Genomic DNA, 14,713 nt, shown 5'->3' with positions numbered 1-14,713 from the left:
ACACTTTACAAGAATAAAAACACAATAAAATAACACAATAGCAGATAAAACCAACAAAGAAAGGAGCACAAATTAAAGTGAATCAGGGGAATTTACAGACAGTATGCAATTTGAAAAAGATGAGTTTTGAGACGGGATTTAAAAAGGGGTAAAGAGTCCATGTTTCTGATGTCAGGTGGGGGTGAATTCCAGAGTTGGGGAGCAGAGCGACTGAAAGCTCTGCTCCCCATGGTGCTGAGACGGGCGGAGGGCACAGAGAGTGGAGGGAGGAGGAAGACCTGAGGGCGCGAGAGGAGGTGGCAATGTGGAGGAGATCAGAAAGATACTGGGGGGCAAGGTTGTGGATGGCTTTAAATGTGTACAGTAAGATTTTGAATTGAATTCTGAATTTGACCGGGAGCTGCTGGAGGACGGGGGTGATGTGGTGGAAGGAGGGGGTTCTAGTGATGATGCGGGCAGCAGAGTTCTGGACCAGTTGAAGCTTGTGCAGGGATTTGTGAGGGGCATCGAAAAGGAGTGAATTACAATAGTCTATACAGGAGGTGACGAGGCTGTGGACCAGAATAGCAGTAGTGTGAGGGGTGAGAGAGGGGCGGAGACGATTGATATTACATAAATGGAAATATGCAGACCGGGTTATGTTATTAATGTGAGAGTGGAAAGAAAGTGAGCTGTCGAGGATGACACCCAGACTCTTAACCTGAGGGGAGGGGGACACTGTGGAGCTGTCTATGGTGAGGGAGAAACTGTCAGTTTTGGATAAAGTGGATTTGGTGCTGACAAGGAGGAGTTCTGTTTTATCACTATTGAGTTTAAGGAAGTTGGAGGTGAACCAGGATTTGATTTCTGAGAGGCAGTGGGTGAGGGAGGAGGGTGGGAGAGTGGAGTTAGGTTTGCTGGATAGGTAGAGCTGGGTGTCATCCGCGAAGCAGTGAAAGTGGATGCCAAATTTGGGAAAAATATTGCCAAGTGGGAGGAGGTAGATAATGAAGAGGAGGGGCCCCAGGACTGAGCCCCGGGGCACACCTGAAGTGGCGGGGGAGGGCTGAGAGGTGAAGGATTTGAGTTGGATGAACTGAGTGCGGCCTGTGAGGGTAGGAGTGAAACCAGTGAAGGGGGGTGCAAGTGATGCCTATGGAGGAGAGTCTATTGAAGAGGATGGTGTGAGAGATGGTGTCGAAGGCCGCACTCAGATCAAGGAGGATGAGAATGGAGATTCAACCAGAGTCTGCTGCCATGAGAAGGTCATTGGTGATCTTAATGAGGGCTGTTTCTGTGCTGTGGCGGGGGCGGAAACCAGACTGGAATTGTTCAAAAAGGCTGTTATGGGTGTGATGGGAGAGAAGTTGAGAAGCAACAGTTTCCTCTAGAAATTTGGAAATGAAGGGAAGGTGAGAAATGGGGCAGAGGTTATTAAAATCATTTGGGTCTGAACCAGGTTTTTTCAGGATGGGAGTGACAGCTGCAGATTTGAAAAGAGCGGGAACAATTCCAGTGGATAGTGAAGAATGAATGATGGCTGATATGAGGGGGAGCAGGGAGGGGAGACAGGATTTGACCAGAACTGTGGGGAGGGGATCTAGCTGGCAGGGGGAGGGCTTGAAATTACTGATGAGATCTGCAATTACTGAGGGATTGGGGAGTTCAAAGGTGGAAAGTGGTTGACAGAGTAGGGGGGGTTCGGAGTAGGGGGGGTGGTGAGGTAGAGGAGCCCAGGTGCTGGTGGATTTTTTTGACCTTATCATTGAAAAACAGGAGGAGAGAATTACAGGTGTCTGAGGAGAACGTGGGGGGGTTGAATGATGCGGTTGAATACAGAAAAAAGAGTTTTGATGTTTCCTGCATTAAAGCAGATCAGTCCAGAGTAATATTGAGATTTAGCATGAGAGATGGAGTCCTTGTACAGAGCTAAGTGAGCAAGGTACATGTCTTTATGGATGGTGAGACCGGTTTTCCTGCAGAGCGAGTGAGTTGAGGATGCTGGAGAGGCCATTATTGTACTGGGTGACAAAATCATCGGGGGAGGAGGAAGAGTCAGGAGTGAGGGTGGCGATGCAGGAGGAGAGGGAGTTCATGTTGATGTCCTTTAAGTTACGGAAGGAGATGACACGGGGTGGCTTGAAGGTGGAGAGCCAGAGGGTGACGTTGAATGAGAGGAGAAAATGGTCCGTAATATGGAGTTCATCAGCTGTACAGTTGGAGGGGGTGAGACCAGAGCAGCAAATTAAGTCCAGGGTGTGTCCTTTTATGTGTGTATGGAAGTCTGAGAACTGAAGAAAACCAAAGCTGTCCAGTGAAGAGAAGTCTATGGTGAGAGGAAGAGCAGTATTGTCCATATGTATATTAAAATCCCCCAATAGAGAGTGGAAAGGTGGGTAAGGAGGGCAGAAAATTCATTTAAAAAGTCACTGTTAGGCTTGGGGGGACGGTAGACTGTGGCAATGATTGTGGGAGTGGGACCGGAAATTTGACAGGCAAGGCATTCGAGTGTGGAGAGGGGAGGCACCGAGACTGGAAGGACGTTCCACCTCTCGTGGTGTAGTATCACGAGACCGCCTCCGTGACCCGAGCCATGAGGTTTGCAAACGTAAATAAACCCCGGAGGAGTACTGTCATTGAGCTGGGAAAAGTCACCAGGAAGTTGCCAAGCCTCATTTAAACAAAGAAAATCAAGCTTGCGCTCAGTTATAAGATCCCGGACAAGATGCCCTTTGCCCGTGAGCAAGCGAATGTTCAGCAAACCTACGTTGACGCCGGTAGTGTCGTGTCAGAGAGGAGCATTAGCTGACCTAGCCAGGTTGGCTAACACACTAAAGTCCACTGACCGGCTGGCGTTTCTGGGTGGGCGGCGTGTGGAGGAAATATCAGGGTGCAAATATCAGAGTGTAAATACCAGGGTGCAAATATCAGAGTGTAAATATCAGGGTGCAAATATCAGAGTGTAAATATCAGGGTGTAAATATCAGAGTGTAAATATCAGGGTGCAAATATCAGAGTGTAAATATCAGGGTGCAAATATCAGAGTGTAAATATCAGTGTGTAAATATCAGATTGTGAATATCAGTGTGTAAATATCAGAGTGTAAATATCAGGGTGTAAATATCAGTGTAAATATCAGGGTGTAAATATCAGAGTGTACATATCAGAGTGTAAATATCAGGGTGTAAATATCAGGGTGTAAATATCAGAGTGTAAATATCAGAGTGTAAATATCAGGGTGTAAATATCAGGGTGTAAATATCAGGGTGTAAGTATTAGGGTGTAAATATGAGAGTGTAAATATCAGGGTGTAAATATTAGGGTGTAAATATCAGAGTGTAAATATCAGGGTGTAAATATCAGAGTGTAAACATCAGGGTGTAAATATGAGAATGTAAATATTAGTGTGTAAATATCAGAGTGTACATATCAAAGAGTAAATATCAGAGTGTAAATATCAGGGTGTAAATATGAGAATGTAAATATTAGTGTGTAAATATCAGAGTGTAAATATCAGAGTTTACATATCAGAGTGTAAATATCAGAGTGTAAATATCAGAGTGTACATACCAGACTGTAAATATCAGGGTGTAAATATCAGGGTGTAAATATGAGAGTGTACATATCAGGGTGTAAATATCAGGGTGTAAATATCAGAGTGTACATATCAGGGTGTAAATATCAGAGTGTAAATATCAGATTGTAAATATCAAAGTGTAAATATCAGGGTGTAAATATCAGGGTATAAATATGAGAGTGTACATATCAGGGTGTAAATATCAGGGTGTAGATATCAGGGTGTAAATATCAGGGTATAGATATCAGGGTGTAAATATCAGGGTGTAGATATCAGGGTGTAAATATCAAAGTGTACATATCAGGGTGTAAATATCAGGGTGTAAATATCAGAGTGTAAATATCAGGGTGTAAATATCAGAGTGTAAATATCAGTGTGTAAATATCAGGGTGTAAATATCAGAATGTACATATCAGGGTGTAAATATCAGAGTGAAAACATCAGGGTGTAAATATGAGAATGTAAATATTAGTGTGTAAATATCAGAATGTACATATCAAAGAGTAAATATCAGAGTGTAAATATCAGGGTGTAAATATGAGAATGTAAATATTAGTGTGTAAATATCAGAGTGTAAATATCAGAGTTTACATATCAGAGTGTAAATATCAGAGTGTAAATATCAGAGTGTACATACCAGACTGTAAATATCAGGGTGTAAATATCAGGGTGTAAATATCAGGGTATAAATATGAGAGTGTACATATCAGGGTGTAACTAACAGATTGTACATCTCAGAGTGTAAATCTCAGAGTGTAAATATCAGGGTGTAAATATCAGGGTATAAATATGAGAGTGTACATATCAGGGTGTAAATATCAGTGTGTATATATCAGTGTGTAAATATCAGTGTATATATATCAGGGTGTAAATATCAGGGTGTAGATATCAGGGTGTAAATATCAAAGTGTACATATCAGGGTGTAAATATCAGGGTGTAAATATCAGAGTGTAAATATCAGGGTGTAAATATCAGAGTGTAAATATCAGTGTGTAAATATCAGGGTGTAAATATCAGAATGTACATATCAGGGTGTAAATATCAGAGTGAAAACATCAGGGTGTAAATATGAGAATGTAAATATTAGTGTGTAAATATCAGAATGTACATATCAAAGAGTAAATATCAGAGTGTAAATATCAGGGTGTAAATATGAGAATGTAAATATTAGTGTGTAAATATCAGAGTGTAAATATCAGAGTTTACATATCAGGGTGTAAATATCAGAGTGTAAATATCAGGGTGTAAATATCAGAGTGTAAATATCAGAGTGTACATACCAGACTGTAAATATCAGGGTGTAAATATCAGGGTGTAAATATGAGAGTGTACATATCAGGGTGTAAATATCAGGGTGTAAATATCAGAGTGTACGTATCAGGGTGTAAATTTCAGAGTGTAAATATCAGGGTGTAAATATCAGAGTGTACGTATCAGGGTGTAAATATCAAGTGTAAACATCAGGGTGTAAATATGAGAATGTAAATATTAGTGTGTAAATATCAGAGTGTACATATCAAAGAGTAAATATCAGAGTGTAAATATCAGGGTGTAAATATGAGAATGTAAATATTAGTGTGTAAATATCAGAGTGTAAATATCAGAGTTTACATATCAGGGTGTAAATATGGGAGTGTTAATATCAGAGTGTAAATATCAGAGTGTAAATATCAGGGTGTAAATATCAGAGTGTAAATATCAGAGTGTACATACCAGACTGTAAATATCAGGGTGTAAATATCAGGGTGTAAATATGAGAGTGTACATATCAGGGTGTAAATATCAGGGTGTAAATATCAGAGTGTACATATCAGGGTGTAAATATCAGAGTGTAAATATCAGATTGTAAATATCAAAGTGTAAATATCAGGGTGTAAATATCAGGGTATAAATATCAGAGTGTACATATCAGGGTGTAAATATCAGGGTGTAGATATCAGGGTGTAAATATCAGGGTATAGATATCAGGGTGTAAATATCAGGGTGTAGATATCAGGGTGTAAATATCAGAGTGTACATATCAGGGTGTAAATATCAGGGTGTAAATATCAGAGTGTAAATATCAGGGTGTAAATATCAGAGTGTAAATATCAGTGTGTAAATATCAGGGTGTAAATATCAGAATGTACATATCAGGGTGTAAATATCAGAGTGTAAACATCAGGGTGTAAATATGAGAATGTAAATATTAGTGTGTAAATATCAGAATGTACATATCAAAGAGTAAATATCAGAGTGTAAATATCAGGGTGTAAATATGAGAATGTAAATATTAGTGTGTAAATATCAGAGTGTAAATATCAGAGTTTACATATCAGGGTGTAAATATCAGAGTGTAAATATCAGAGTGTAAATATCAGGATGTAAATATCAGAGTGTAAATATCAGAGTGTACATACCAGACTGTAAATATCAGGGTGTAAATATCAGGGTGTAAATATGAGAGTGTACATATCAGGGTGTAAATATCAGGGTGTAAATATCAGAGTGTACGTATCAGGGTGTAAATATCAGAGTGTAAATATCAGATTGTAAATATCAAAGTGTATATATCAGGGTGTAAATATCAGGGTATAAATATGAGAGTGTACATATCAGGGTGTAAATATCAGAGTGTACATATCAGAGTGTAAATATCAGAGTGTAAATATCAGAGTGTAAATATCAGGGTGTAAATATCAGGGTGTAAATATCAGGGTGTAAGTATTAGGGTGTAAATATGAGAGTGGAAATATCAGGATGTACATATCAGGGTGTAAATATCAGAGTGTAAACATCAGGGTGTAAATATCAGAGTGTAAATATCAGGGTGTAAATATCAGAGTGTAAATATCAGAGTGTAAATATCAGAATGTACATATCAGGGTGTAAATATCAGAGTGTAAACATCAGGGTGTAAATATCAGAGTGTAAATATCAGGGTGTAAATATCAGAGTGTAAATATCAGTGTGTAAATATCAGGGTGTAAATATCAGAATGTACATATCAGGGTGTAAATATCAGAGTGTAAACATCAGGGTGTAAATATGAGAATGTAAATATTAGTGTGTAAATATCAGAGTGTACATATCAAAGAGTAAATATCAGAGTGTAAATATCAGGGTGTAAATATGAGAATGTAAATATTAGTGTGTAAATATCAGAGTGTAAATATCAGAGTTTACATATCAGGGTGTAAATATCGGAGTGTTAATATCAGAGTGTAAATATCAGGGTGTAAATATCAGGGTGTAAATATGAGAGTGTACATATCAGGGTGTAAATATCAGGGTGTAAATATCAGAGTGTACGTATCAGGGTGTAAATATCAGAGTGTAAATATCAGATTGTAAATATCAAAGTGTATATATCAGGGTGTAAATATCAGGGTATAAATATGAGAGTGTACATATCAGGGTGTAAATATCAGAGTGTACATATCAGAGTGTAAATATCAGAGTGTAAATATCAGAGTGTAAATATCAGGGTGTAAATATCAGGGTGTAAATATCAGGGTGTAAGTATTAGGGTGTAAATATGAGAGTGGAAATATCAGGATGTACATATCAGGGTGTAAATATCAGAGTGTAAACATCAGGGTGTAAATATCAGAGTGTAAATATCAGGGTGTAAATATCAGAGTGTAAATATCAGAGTGTAAATATCAGAATGTACATATCAGGGTGTAAATATCAGAGTGTAAACATCAGGGTGTAAATATCAGAGTGTAAATATCAGGGTGTAAATATCAGAGTGTAAATATCAGTGTGTAAATATCAGGGTGTAAATATCAGAATGTACATATCAGGGTGTAAATATCAGAGTGTAAACATCAGGGTGTAAATATGAGAATGTAAATATTAGTGTGTAAATATCAGAGTGTACATATCAAAGAGTAAATATCAGAGTGTAAATATCAGGGTGTAAATATGAGAATGTAAATATTAGTGTGTAAATATCAGAGTGTAAATATCAGAGTTTACATATCAGGGTGTAAATATCGGAGTGTTAATATCAGAGTGTAAATATCAGAGTGTAAATATCAGGGTGTAAATATCAGAGTGTAAATATCAGAGTGTACATACCAGACTGTAAATATCAGGGTGTAAATATCAGGGTGTAAATATGAGAGTGTACATATCAGGGTGTAAATATCAGGGTGTAAATATCAGAGTGTACATATCAGGGTGTAAATATCAGAGTGTAAATATCAGATTGTAAATATCAAAGTGTAAATATCAGGGTGTAAATATCAGGGTATAAATATGAGAGTGTACATATCAGGGTGTAAATATCAGGGTGTAGATATCAGGGTGTAAATATCAGGGTATAGATATCAGGGTGTAAATATCAGGGTGTAGATATCAGGGTGTAAATATCAGAGTGTACATATCAGGGTGTAAATATCAGGGTGTAAATATGAGAGTGTACATATCAGGGTGTAAATATCAAAGTGTAAATATCAGGGTGTAAATATCAGAGTGTAAATATCAGAATGTAAATAACAGGGTGTAAATATCAGAGTGTAAATATCAGGGTGTAAATATGAGAGTGTACATATCAGGGTGTAAATATCAAAGTGTAAATATCAGAGTGTAAATTTCAGAGTGTACATATCAGGGTGTAAATATCAGCGTGTAAATATCAGGGTGTAAATATCAGAGTGTAAATATCAGGGTGTAAATATCAGAGTGTAAATATCAGGGTGTAAATATGAGAGTGTAAATATCAGGGTGTAAATATGAGAGTGTACATATCAGGGTGTAAATATCAAAGTGTAAATATCAGGGTGTAAATTTCAGAGTGTACATATCAGGGTGTAAATATCAGCGTGTAAATAACATGGTGTAAATATCAGAGTGTAAATATCAGGGTGTAAATATGAGAGTGTACATATCAGGGTGCAAATATCAAAGTGTAAATATCAGGGTGTAAATTTCAGAGTGTGCATATCAGGGTGTAAATATCAGTGTGTAAATATCAGGGTGTAAATATCAGAGTGTAAATATCAGAGTGTAAATATCAGAGTGTAAATAACAGGGTGTAAATATCAGAGTGTACATATCAGGGTGTAAATATCAGGGTGTAAATATGAGAGTGTAAATATCAGGGTGTAAATTTCAGAGTGTCAATATCAGAGTGTAAATATCACACCTTTACACTGCAGAGTGAACTGGCTCATGTTTATCTAACATCCAGCTGACTGCAGGCTAGCTTCTATGATAAACAGGAAGAAACATGAGACCGGATCATTAAAACCTGGACCCTTGTCTTTCTTCTTTCTTTTATCATTTTCTTAGAATCAGTGGGATCAGTGCCTTCCTCTTTTGGCCCTTAGGCCCGCCCCCTCCTCCTTGCTGTGGTTGTGATTTGGTTACTTCGTGGTTATTTGGTGACAGAGCGATGCCGTGCCCCGGAGCGTTGCGGTGTGTTGACCGAGGCAGACGGTGGACAGGATGTTCCTGAGCGTCCCTGAGCTCCAGGCGCTCTGAGCGACCTCGGCCTGTTTGTTTTTCCGGCTCAGAGCTGATGCCCCCCCCCCCTTCACCATCTCTGAGTGTGAGCAGGAATGTAAACAAGCAGAGGAAGCATGAACATGTTCTGTATGTGCTGTTTATGCTTCTGTACATGGATAAATGAACGCTCGCTGCAAAGTTTTAACAAGACGAGACAGAAAAATGAAAGTGAGGTTTTCTGGGGCTGAAGGATCATCTTGGTCTCCCTCTTTTTCTCTTTTCCTCTTTTAACCCCCTCCCCCACTTTGAGTTTCCCCTGAAAAATGACCAACGACCCTGCAGGTCAGGTCAGTCCTGGAGTACCAAGAACCCCCAACAGTTCAACCGAACACCTTTCTCCTCAGAGATAAACTCTGTGAGCGCAATAAACTCTGTGAGCGCCAGCGTAAACCTCTGCACAACTGTTTAAACACACCCTAATGATGCTGACTTCCCTCAACCCTCGCCACCCCTCACTCCCTCCATGTTTAACGGCCGTTCGTGTGGGACCAACTTTAACTTTTCATAACAAACGCTCACTTTGATTGGTGGGAGAGTGAAAATATTATTACATAATTATATTTCAACTTTATGAGCATGTCAGCGGCTGTCAAACTGACCTTTTCATGACAAATACGAGCTGCACCACCTTCAAAAAAACATATAAATATGGCAGAACATATAATCACAATAAAATGTTTGTTGTTAATCGATGATCTTTCCCCCAAATTCAGCGTGCCAAACCCGAACCTGGAAATCTTCACAAAAACCTCCTACAACCACACCGACCAGTTTCTGCATCTTTATTTCATGAATGGAGGATTTCAGCATGCGATCACACACATTAAAGAGATCCAGATATGGTGTCACAGTTTAACTGGTGTTGGATTAATTAGTGACATGACTAGTCTAGTGTCAGAATGACATTATGGTAAATGGAGCTTTTCTCATCATCTGACAAAGTGCTTTTAACCGCAGGTCACACCTCCACACTCACTCACACTGATGGCAGAGGTTGCTATGGAGATGTGGCCAATAGGATTATTATTCATACTCGTCCACACATTTACACTTCTCTGCAGCAGTGGGTGCAAGCTGGGGGCTGTCTTGTCCAAGGACACATCAGCATGTGACTGCAAGAGCTGGGGATTGAACCCACAACCTTCCATCAGCGACCGACTCCACCCACTGTTCCACAGTCACCCCAACTGGTAAACATCTCTCACTCTAATCCAGTTATGTTATGCTTTTGATTAGGGTTGTTCTGATTCTGATACCAGAATCAGAACAACGTCCGATACTGCTTAAAATGCAGGTACTGGTATCAGCGAGTACATGAGTTTATACCGTTTGGTTTAGCTTTATATTTAGCTTCGTTGAGCCATGCTAACAATTAACGCAATAAACTGGACATCAACTCTTCTTTGCTGCCGGAAAGCACATCATGCACAGGCTACTGTTTTTAGAGCAGAGAAGAAGAACCAAGGGACCCACTGCAGCAGCAGAGAATGGAGGCTGTGTGACAGTTTTTCTCTGTGATCGTTAAAATGCCTTCCACACCGGCGCTGTTGTACAGGAAGTGACAGAGAGGTTGTGTCTGAAATCACTCCCTAATCACTATATAGCAAATTTTGTTAACCTTGCAAAGAAGATGGATTTGCCTGTTTCCATGTTTCTCACTGGCGTATCCATCTTGCAAAGCTCCCATCTGAACCATTTGGGCCCGGTTAGAAGGTGACAGGACCAATCAGCGTTGAGGGGGCGGTGCTTTCGGGCGCAGCGGAGTCATGACGTAAACAAGCAGCAGCAAGAGGCCGCCGCAATTATGATGGAAGAGATTAACGTGGATGCTGCTAAAGCGCCAGTTTTATCAGAACTTGACGACATTTCTTCTTTAAAAGAAGAACAAAGAACAGCAGTGAGTTGCTTCCTTTCAAAAACGACAAAAGTCGAGCACTGACATGTCTACAGTCGCCATGGTTCACGTTATGCACTTCTCTATGGAGTCCTCCTCGGTAGCGGCTACGTCACGTGTTTTGTTGTTCGGATTGGCCCGTAAAGATGTGACGGACAGAACGTTCATCCAATCACACTTCAAGTATTCAACTTTAGACTCACAGAGATGTTGAGCATTAGGATTCTATTTGTTGAGTCACATACAGGTCTAAAATAATCTGCTAGTCTGAACACTCAGTCCAGGAACTTCACACTGGTATCGGATCAGTACTCGGTATCGGCCGATACCCAACACCTTGGTATCAGAACATCCCTAGCATAAACCCATAACTGATTCACAGTAGAACATAAAGGACGTATCAGATGTTTAAACGGAGACATTTTACTACTTAATGAAAACATTAGCTCATGTTGTTTCTGCTCTATTGTGAATAAAATGGGTTGGTCCTGGTTTTTATTACATTTCTTTGAAAAAGAGACTTTAACTTATGAGAAAACTATGGTTTTAGTCTGTTACAGATTAAATACACATTCCTCATACACACCACTGAGGCACTGAGCTCCAATCATGATCCTGATTTCACACAGAAGACTCTGACCCCCCTACTTTCTGGTCTGCTTCCCCCTCAGGTCAGAGCGAATGAAAGGTTCTGTGTTCTGACTTTACCTAAACACCTGTGACACAGTGAGAGGTCAGTAGCAGGTCAAGAAGAAGGGCTGGGGTGATTTTTGACCTTTGACCTCCAAGTTCTGATCAGTTGATCCTAATATTCAGAGTGTAAAATCTCAGAACCTTCTCTGAAGAGAAGTCGACGTTCACCAGCAGATAAAAGCAGCAGTGTTCAGCTCTGCGGACCGTAGTGATGCATCATGGGTAACTGTATCTGTGTTCTTATGGGTCTAATGTTCCTGTGGTGTGGATGTGACAGAATCTATAACAGAGGGAATATCATATTTGTGTTTGAGGAGCTCATATGGAAGCAGACGGCTCATTCTGTCAGCAGAAATCAGATTTGTTCTTCTTCATAAGAACGGCGATAAACGTCTGAGACGGCGCCGTACGTCCACTTAAATAACCCAGAGAGAAGACAGAGCTTAAAGCAGAGTGGGATACATAAATCCTGACTCATTTAATGTCATTTAAAGAGATTTAGGTGGCTGTATAAACAGTTTGAAGCCGACGTGACCTCGGGGAGTCAGCTTGGTGGATTTTATTCAACGCTGCAGGGCGAAGACAGATCAAGTGTTCACATTTACTGAAGGGTTTAAACGTTTCCTCGAGGTCCCCGCTCTCCTCTGAGGCGTTTAATGTGTGAGCACTTTAATAACAAAGACAAATAGTTCATATTCTACATCATTCGGACTGTCATATTAGGCCTGCAGTCCTCTTTTTAAACTCTGAGTCATGTTAAACCAACAGAGCGCTTAAGTCTTCACACGGCTGATAAAATTAGAAACAAAATATGCAGAGAATTCAGCGGCAGAGCAGACGGATATTTAAGGCCTCATTTTGTTTTAAACTCGTGGAAAAAAATGTTTCTGTGACGTCATGTTAACATAAAGAGGAGAATAAATCACTGTAAGGCTGCTAACAGCAGACTCTTTCAGTCCTGATTTACCCCAGTCCCCTGCACTCAGGGCGTCAGTGCCATTATTACTAAAACTACAAACTAAATAGGAGAAGGACGAGAACACGAGAAGCCAAAAACCAAAAAGCTGCTGTTCCAAACATTGTTAGGACGATGGTTAGACACGAAGCTGACTGAAAACTCGACTCATGAAGAGGCTAGGAGCCTTTTCTCACCTTTAGATCGTTTGCTCTGGTCTGGATCACAGACCAGTTTGTTACAGCAGTGTTAATTTCATCAAATAAAACTCTGACTAAAAATGTTCGTCAACAGCCTTTTTTTCCATGACGAAAACTGGACTAATCGCCAGTTTCCACAGCGACCGCGCTGCGATCCGCCGGCGAATCGTACTGCAGAGCAAATCGCTCCCTCTCTAGTCTGTCTGAGCATTTCCACATCTCCAGACTGTCAGCGGCACGTGCCTGGAGCGCCATGCCGCTGTGCTTCATTCGAAATACGCTGCAGGTCTATTTTCATCGCCGGCCGCTTCCAAACCACGTCAATTCCTGACGGTCAGAAAGCCCCAAAAAAGGAAGCCACAACCGTAGAATATCAGGTTCTTTAAAAATAAAACACAATGCATGGACTTGATCGTAAATCATCACTTTATCAACATTACGTCTCATCCTGCAGCGAGAGCAAAAGGTCACCGAGAGGCGCTACAACGACACCACTGATGAGTCTGCTGTCGACTTACTATTCCTGCGTAAGCTTGCAGTTCTCCTGTGATCTCTGCCCACTAATCAGGGCTGTGCACCACAGTGCAGTCCTCTAGACCAGCAGTTTTCAAACTTTTTTACCCATAGCACACCCAAGGTTAAGCCAAAATCCCGAGGCACACCATATTCATATCAAAACAAAATAGACTTTTAAATAATGTGACAGTCAAGGTGGCCTATAAGGGGAGATAAAGGGGAGAGCTTTCTGGGGCCCTAACCCTAACCCTAACCCTAACCCTAACTGGGGGATCATGGAGATGGCAAAAGTTGGCAAAAATGGGTTAAAGGTGATAACAAAACATGGCAAACTTGGGCAAAAAGTGGCTAAACAGAGTCAGAAATGGGCAAAAAATGGTAAAAAGTGGCCAACCAATGGGTTGAAATTGACCAAACTTGTTGAAAGTGTCACAATAGTGGAAAAATGGGTTATAATTGGCCAAAAAAGGGTTAACGTGTAAAAAGGTGGTAAAAAGGGGTTAAAAGTGATGGGAGAAAATGGCAAAAAATGTCCAAACAATAGCAAAATTGTGTGAAAAGTGGCAAAAAGGTAGTAAAATGGGTTAAATGTGGCAAAAAGCTCAAAAAAAAAAAAAAAAAAGCAAAAATGGGTCAAAAGTAGTAAGAAGAAGTGGCAAAAAAGCAGTCAAAAGAAGTGGCAAAAATGGGTAGAGAAATTGAATAACTTGGTTAAAAATAGCACAAATTAGTAACTTTTGCACTAATTCATCCCCATAGTAGCTTGCCATGCTTCTCAGCTCTTAGTGGGGTAACTGTTAGCCAGGATGCTAGCACCAATGCTACTGATCCAACACACATGCACTGATATCATCAATAAATCCCAACTGGGGAGGTCCCATTCTCTGGGGTTTTTCAGGGGTCCAGATCTGTGGGCAGGCCTGGTTACAGTTCCTGCCATAACGTTGTAGTAATAACGAATGGTACAAATTCCCACGGCACACCCGGACCAGCCTTAAGGCACACTAGTGTGGCTCGGCACACCATCCGAGAACCACTGCTCCAGACTCACTTCCAGTGGGCGAGGTCGCTCGCCTTCAGTCGGAGAAACCCTGCTGCACTTCAGTGCACGGCGCAGTCGTCCTCTGTGGAAATTGCAGGTAAGACTAACAAAAACAGATCTGTGATGACTAAAACTGACAAAAAGTAAGTTTAGTTTTTGTCAGGATGACTAAAACTAGACTAAAATGTAATGTAGTTGTCTTCAATTATTCTAAATCCATGATATTTCTCCACTGTGGGTAAATCTGTCAAAAACAATCCATCTGTATCTATTCTTCCTCTCAGCTGTAGAAAGCAGGGACCCCAGGTTAGACAGAGAACACACTACCATGATCTGGTTCCAGATTTAGGCAAGAGAATA

This window comes from Cheilinus undulatus, linkage group 20, assembly GCF_018320785.1.
Source record: "Cheilinus undulatus linkage group 20, ASM1832078v1, whole genome shotgun sequence".
Lineage (NCBI taxonomy): Eukaryota > Metazoa > Chordata > Actinopteri > Labriformes > Labridae > Cheilinus > Cheilinus undulatus.
Note: the sequence above shows the minus strand (reverse complement) of the source record.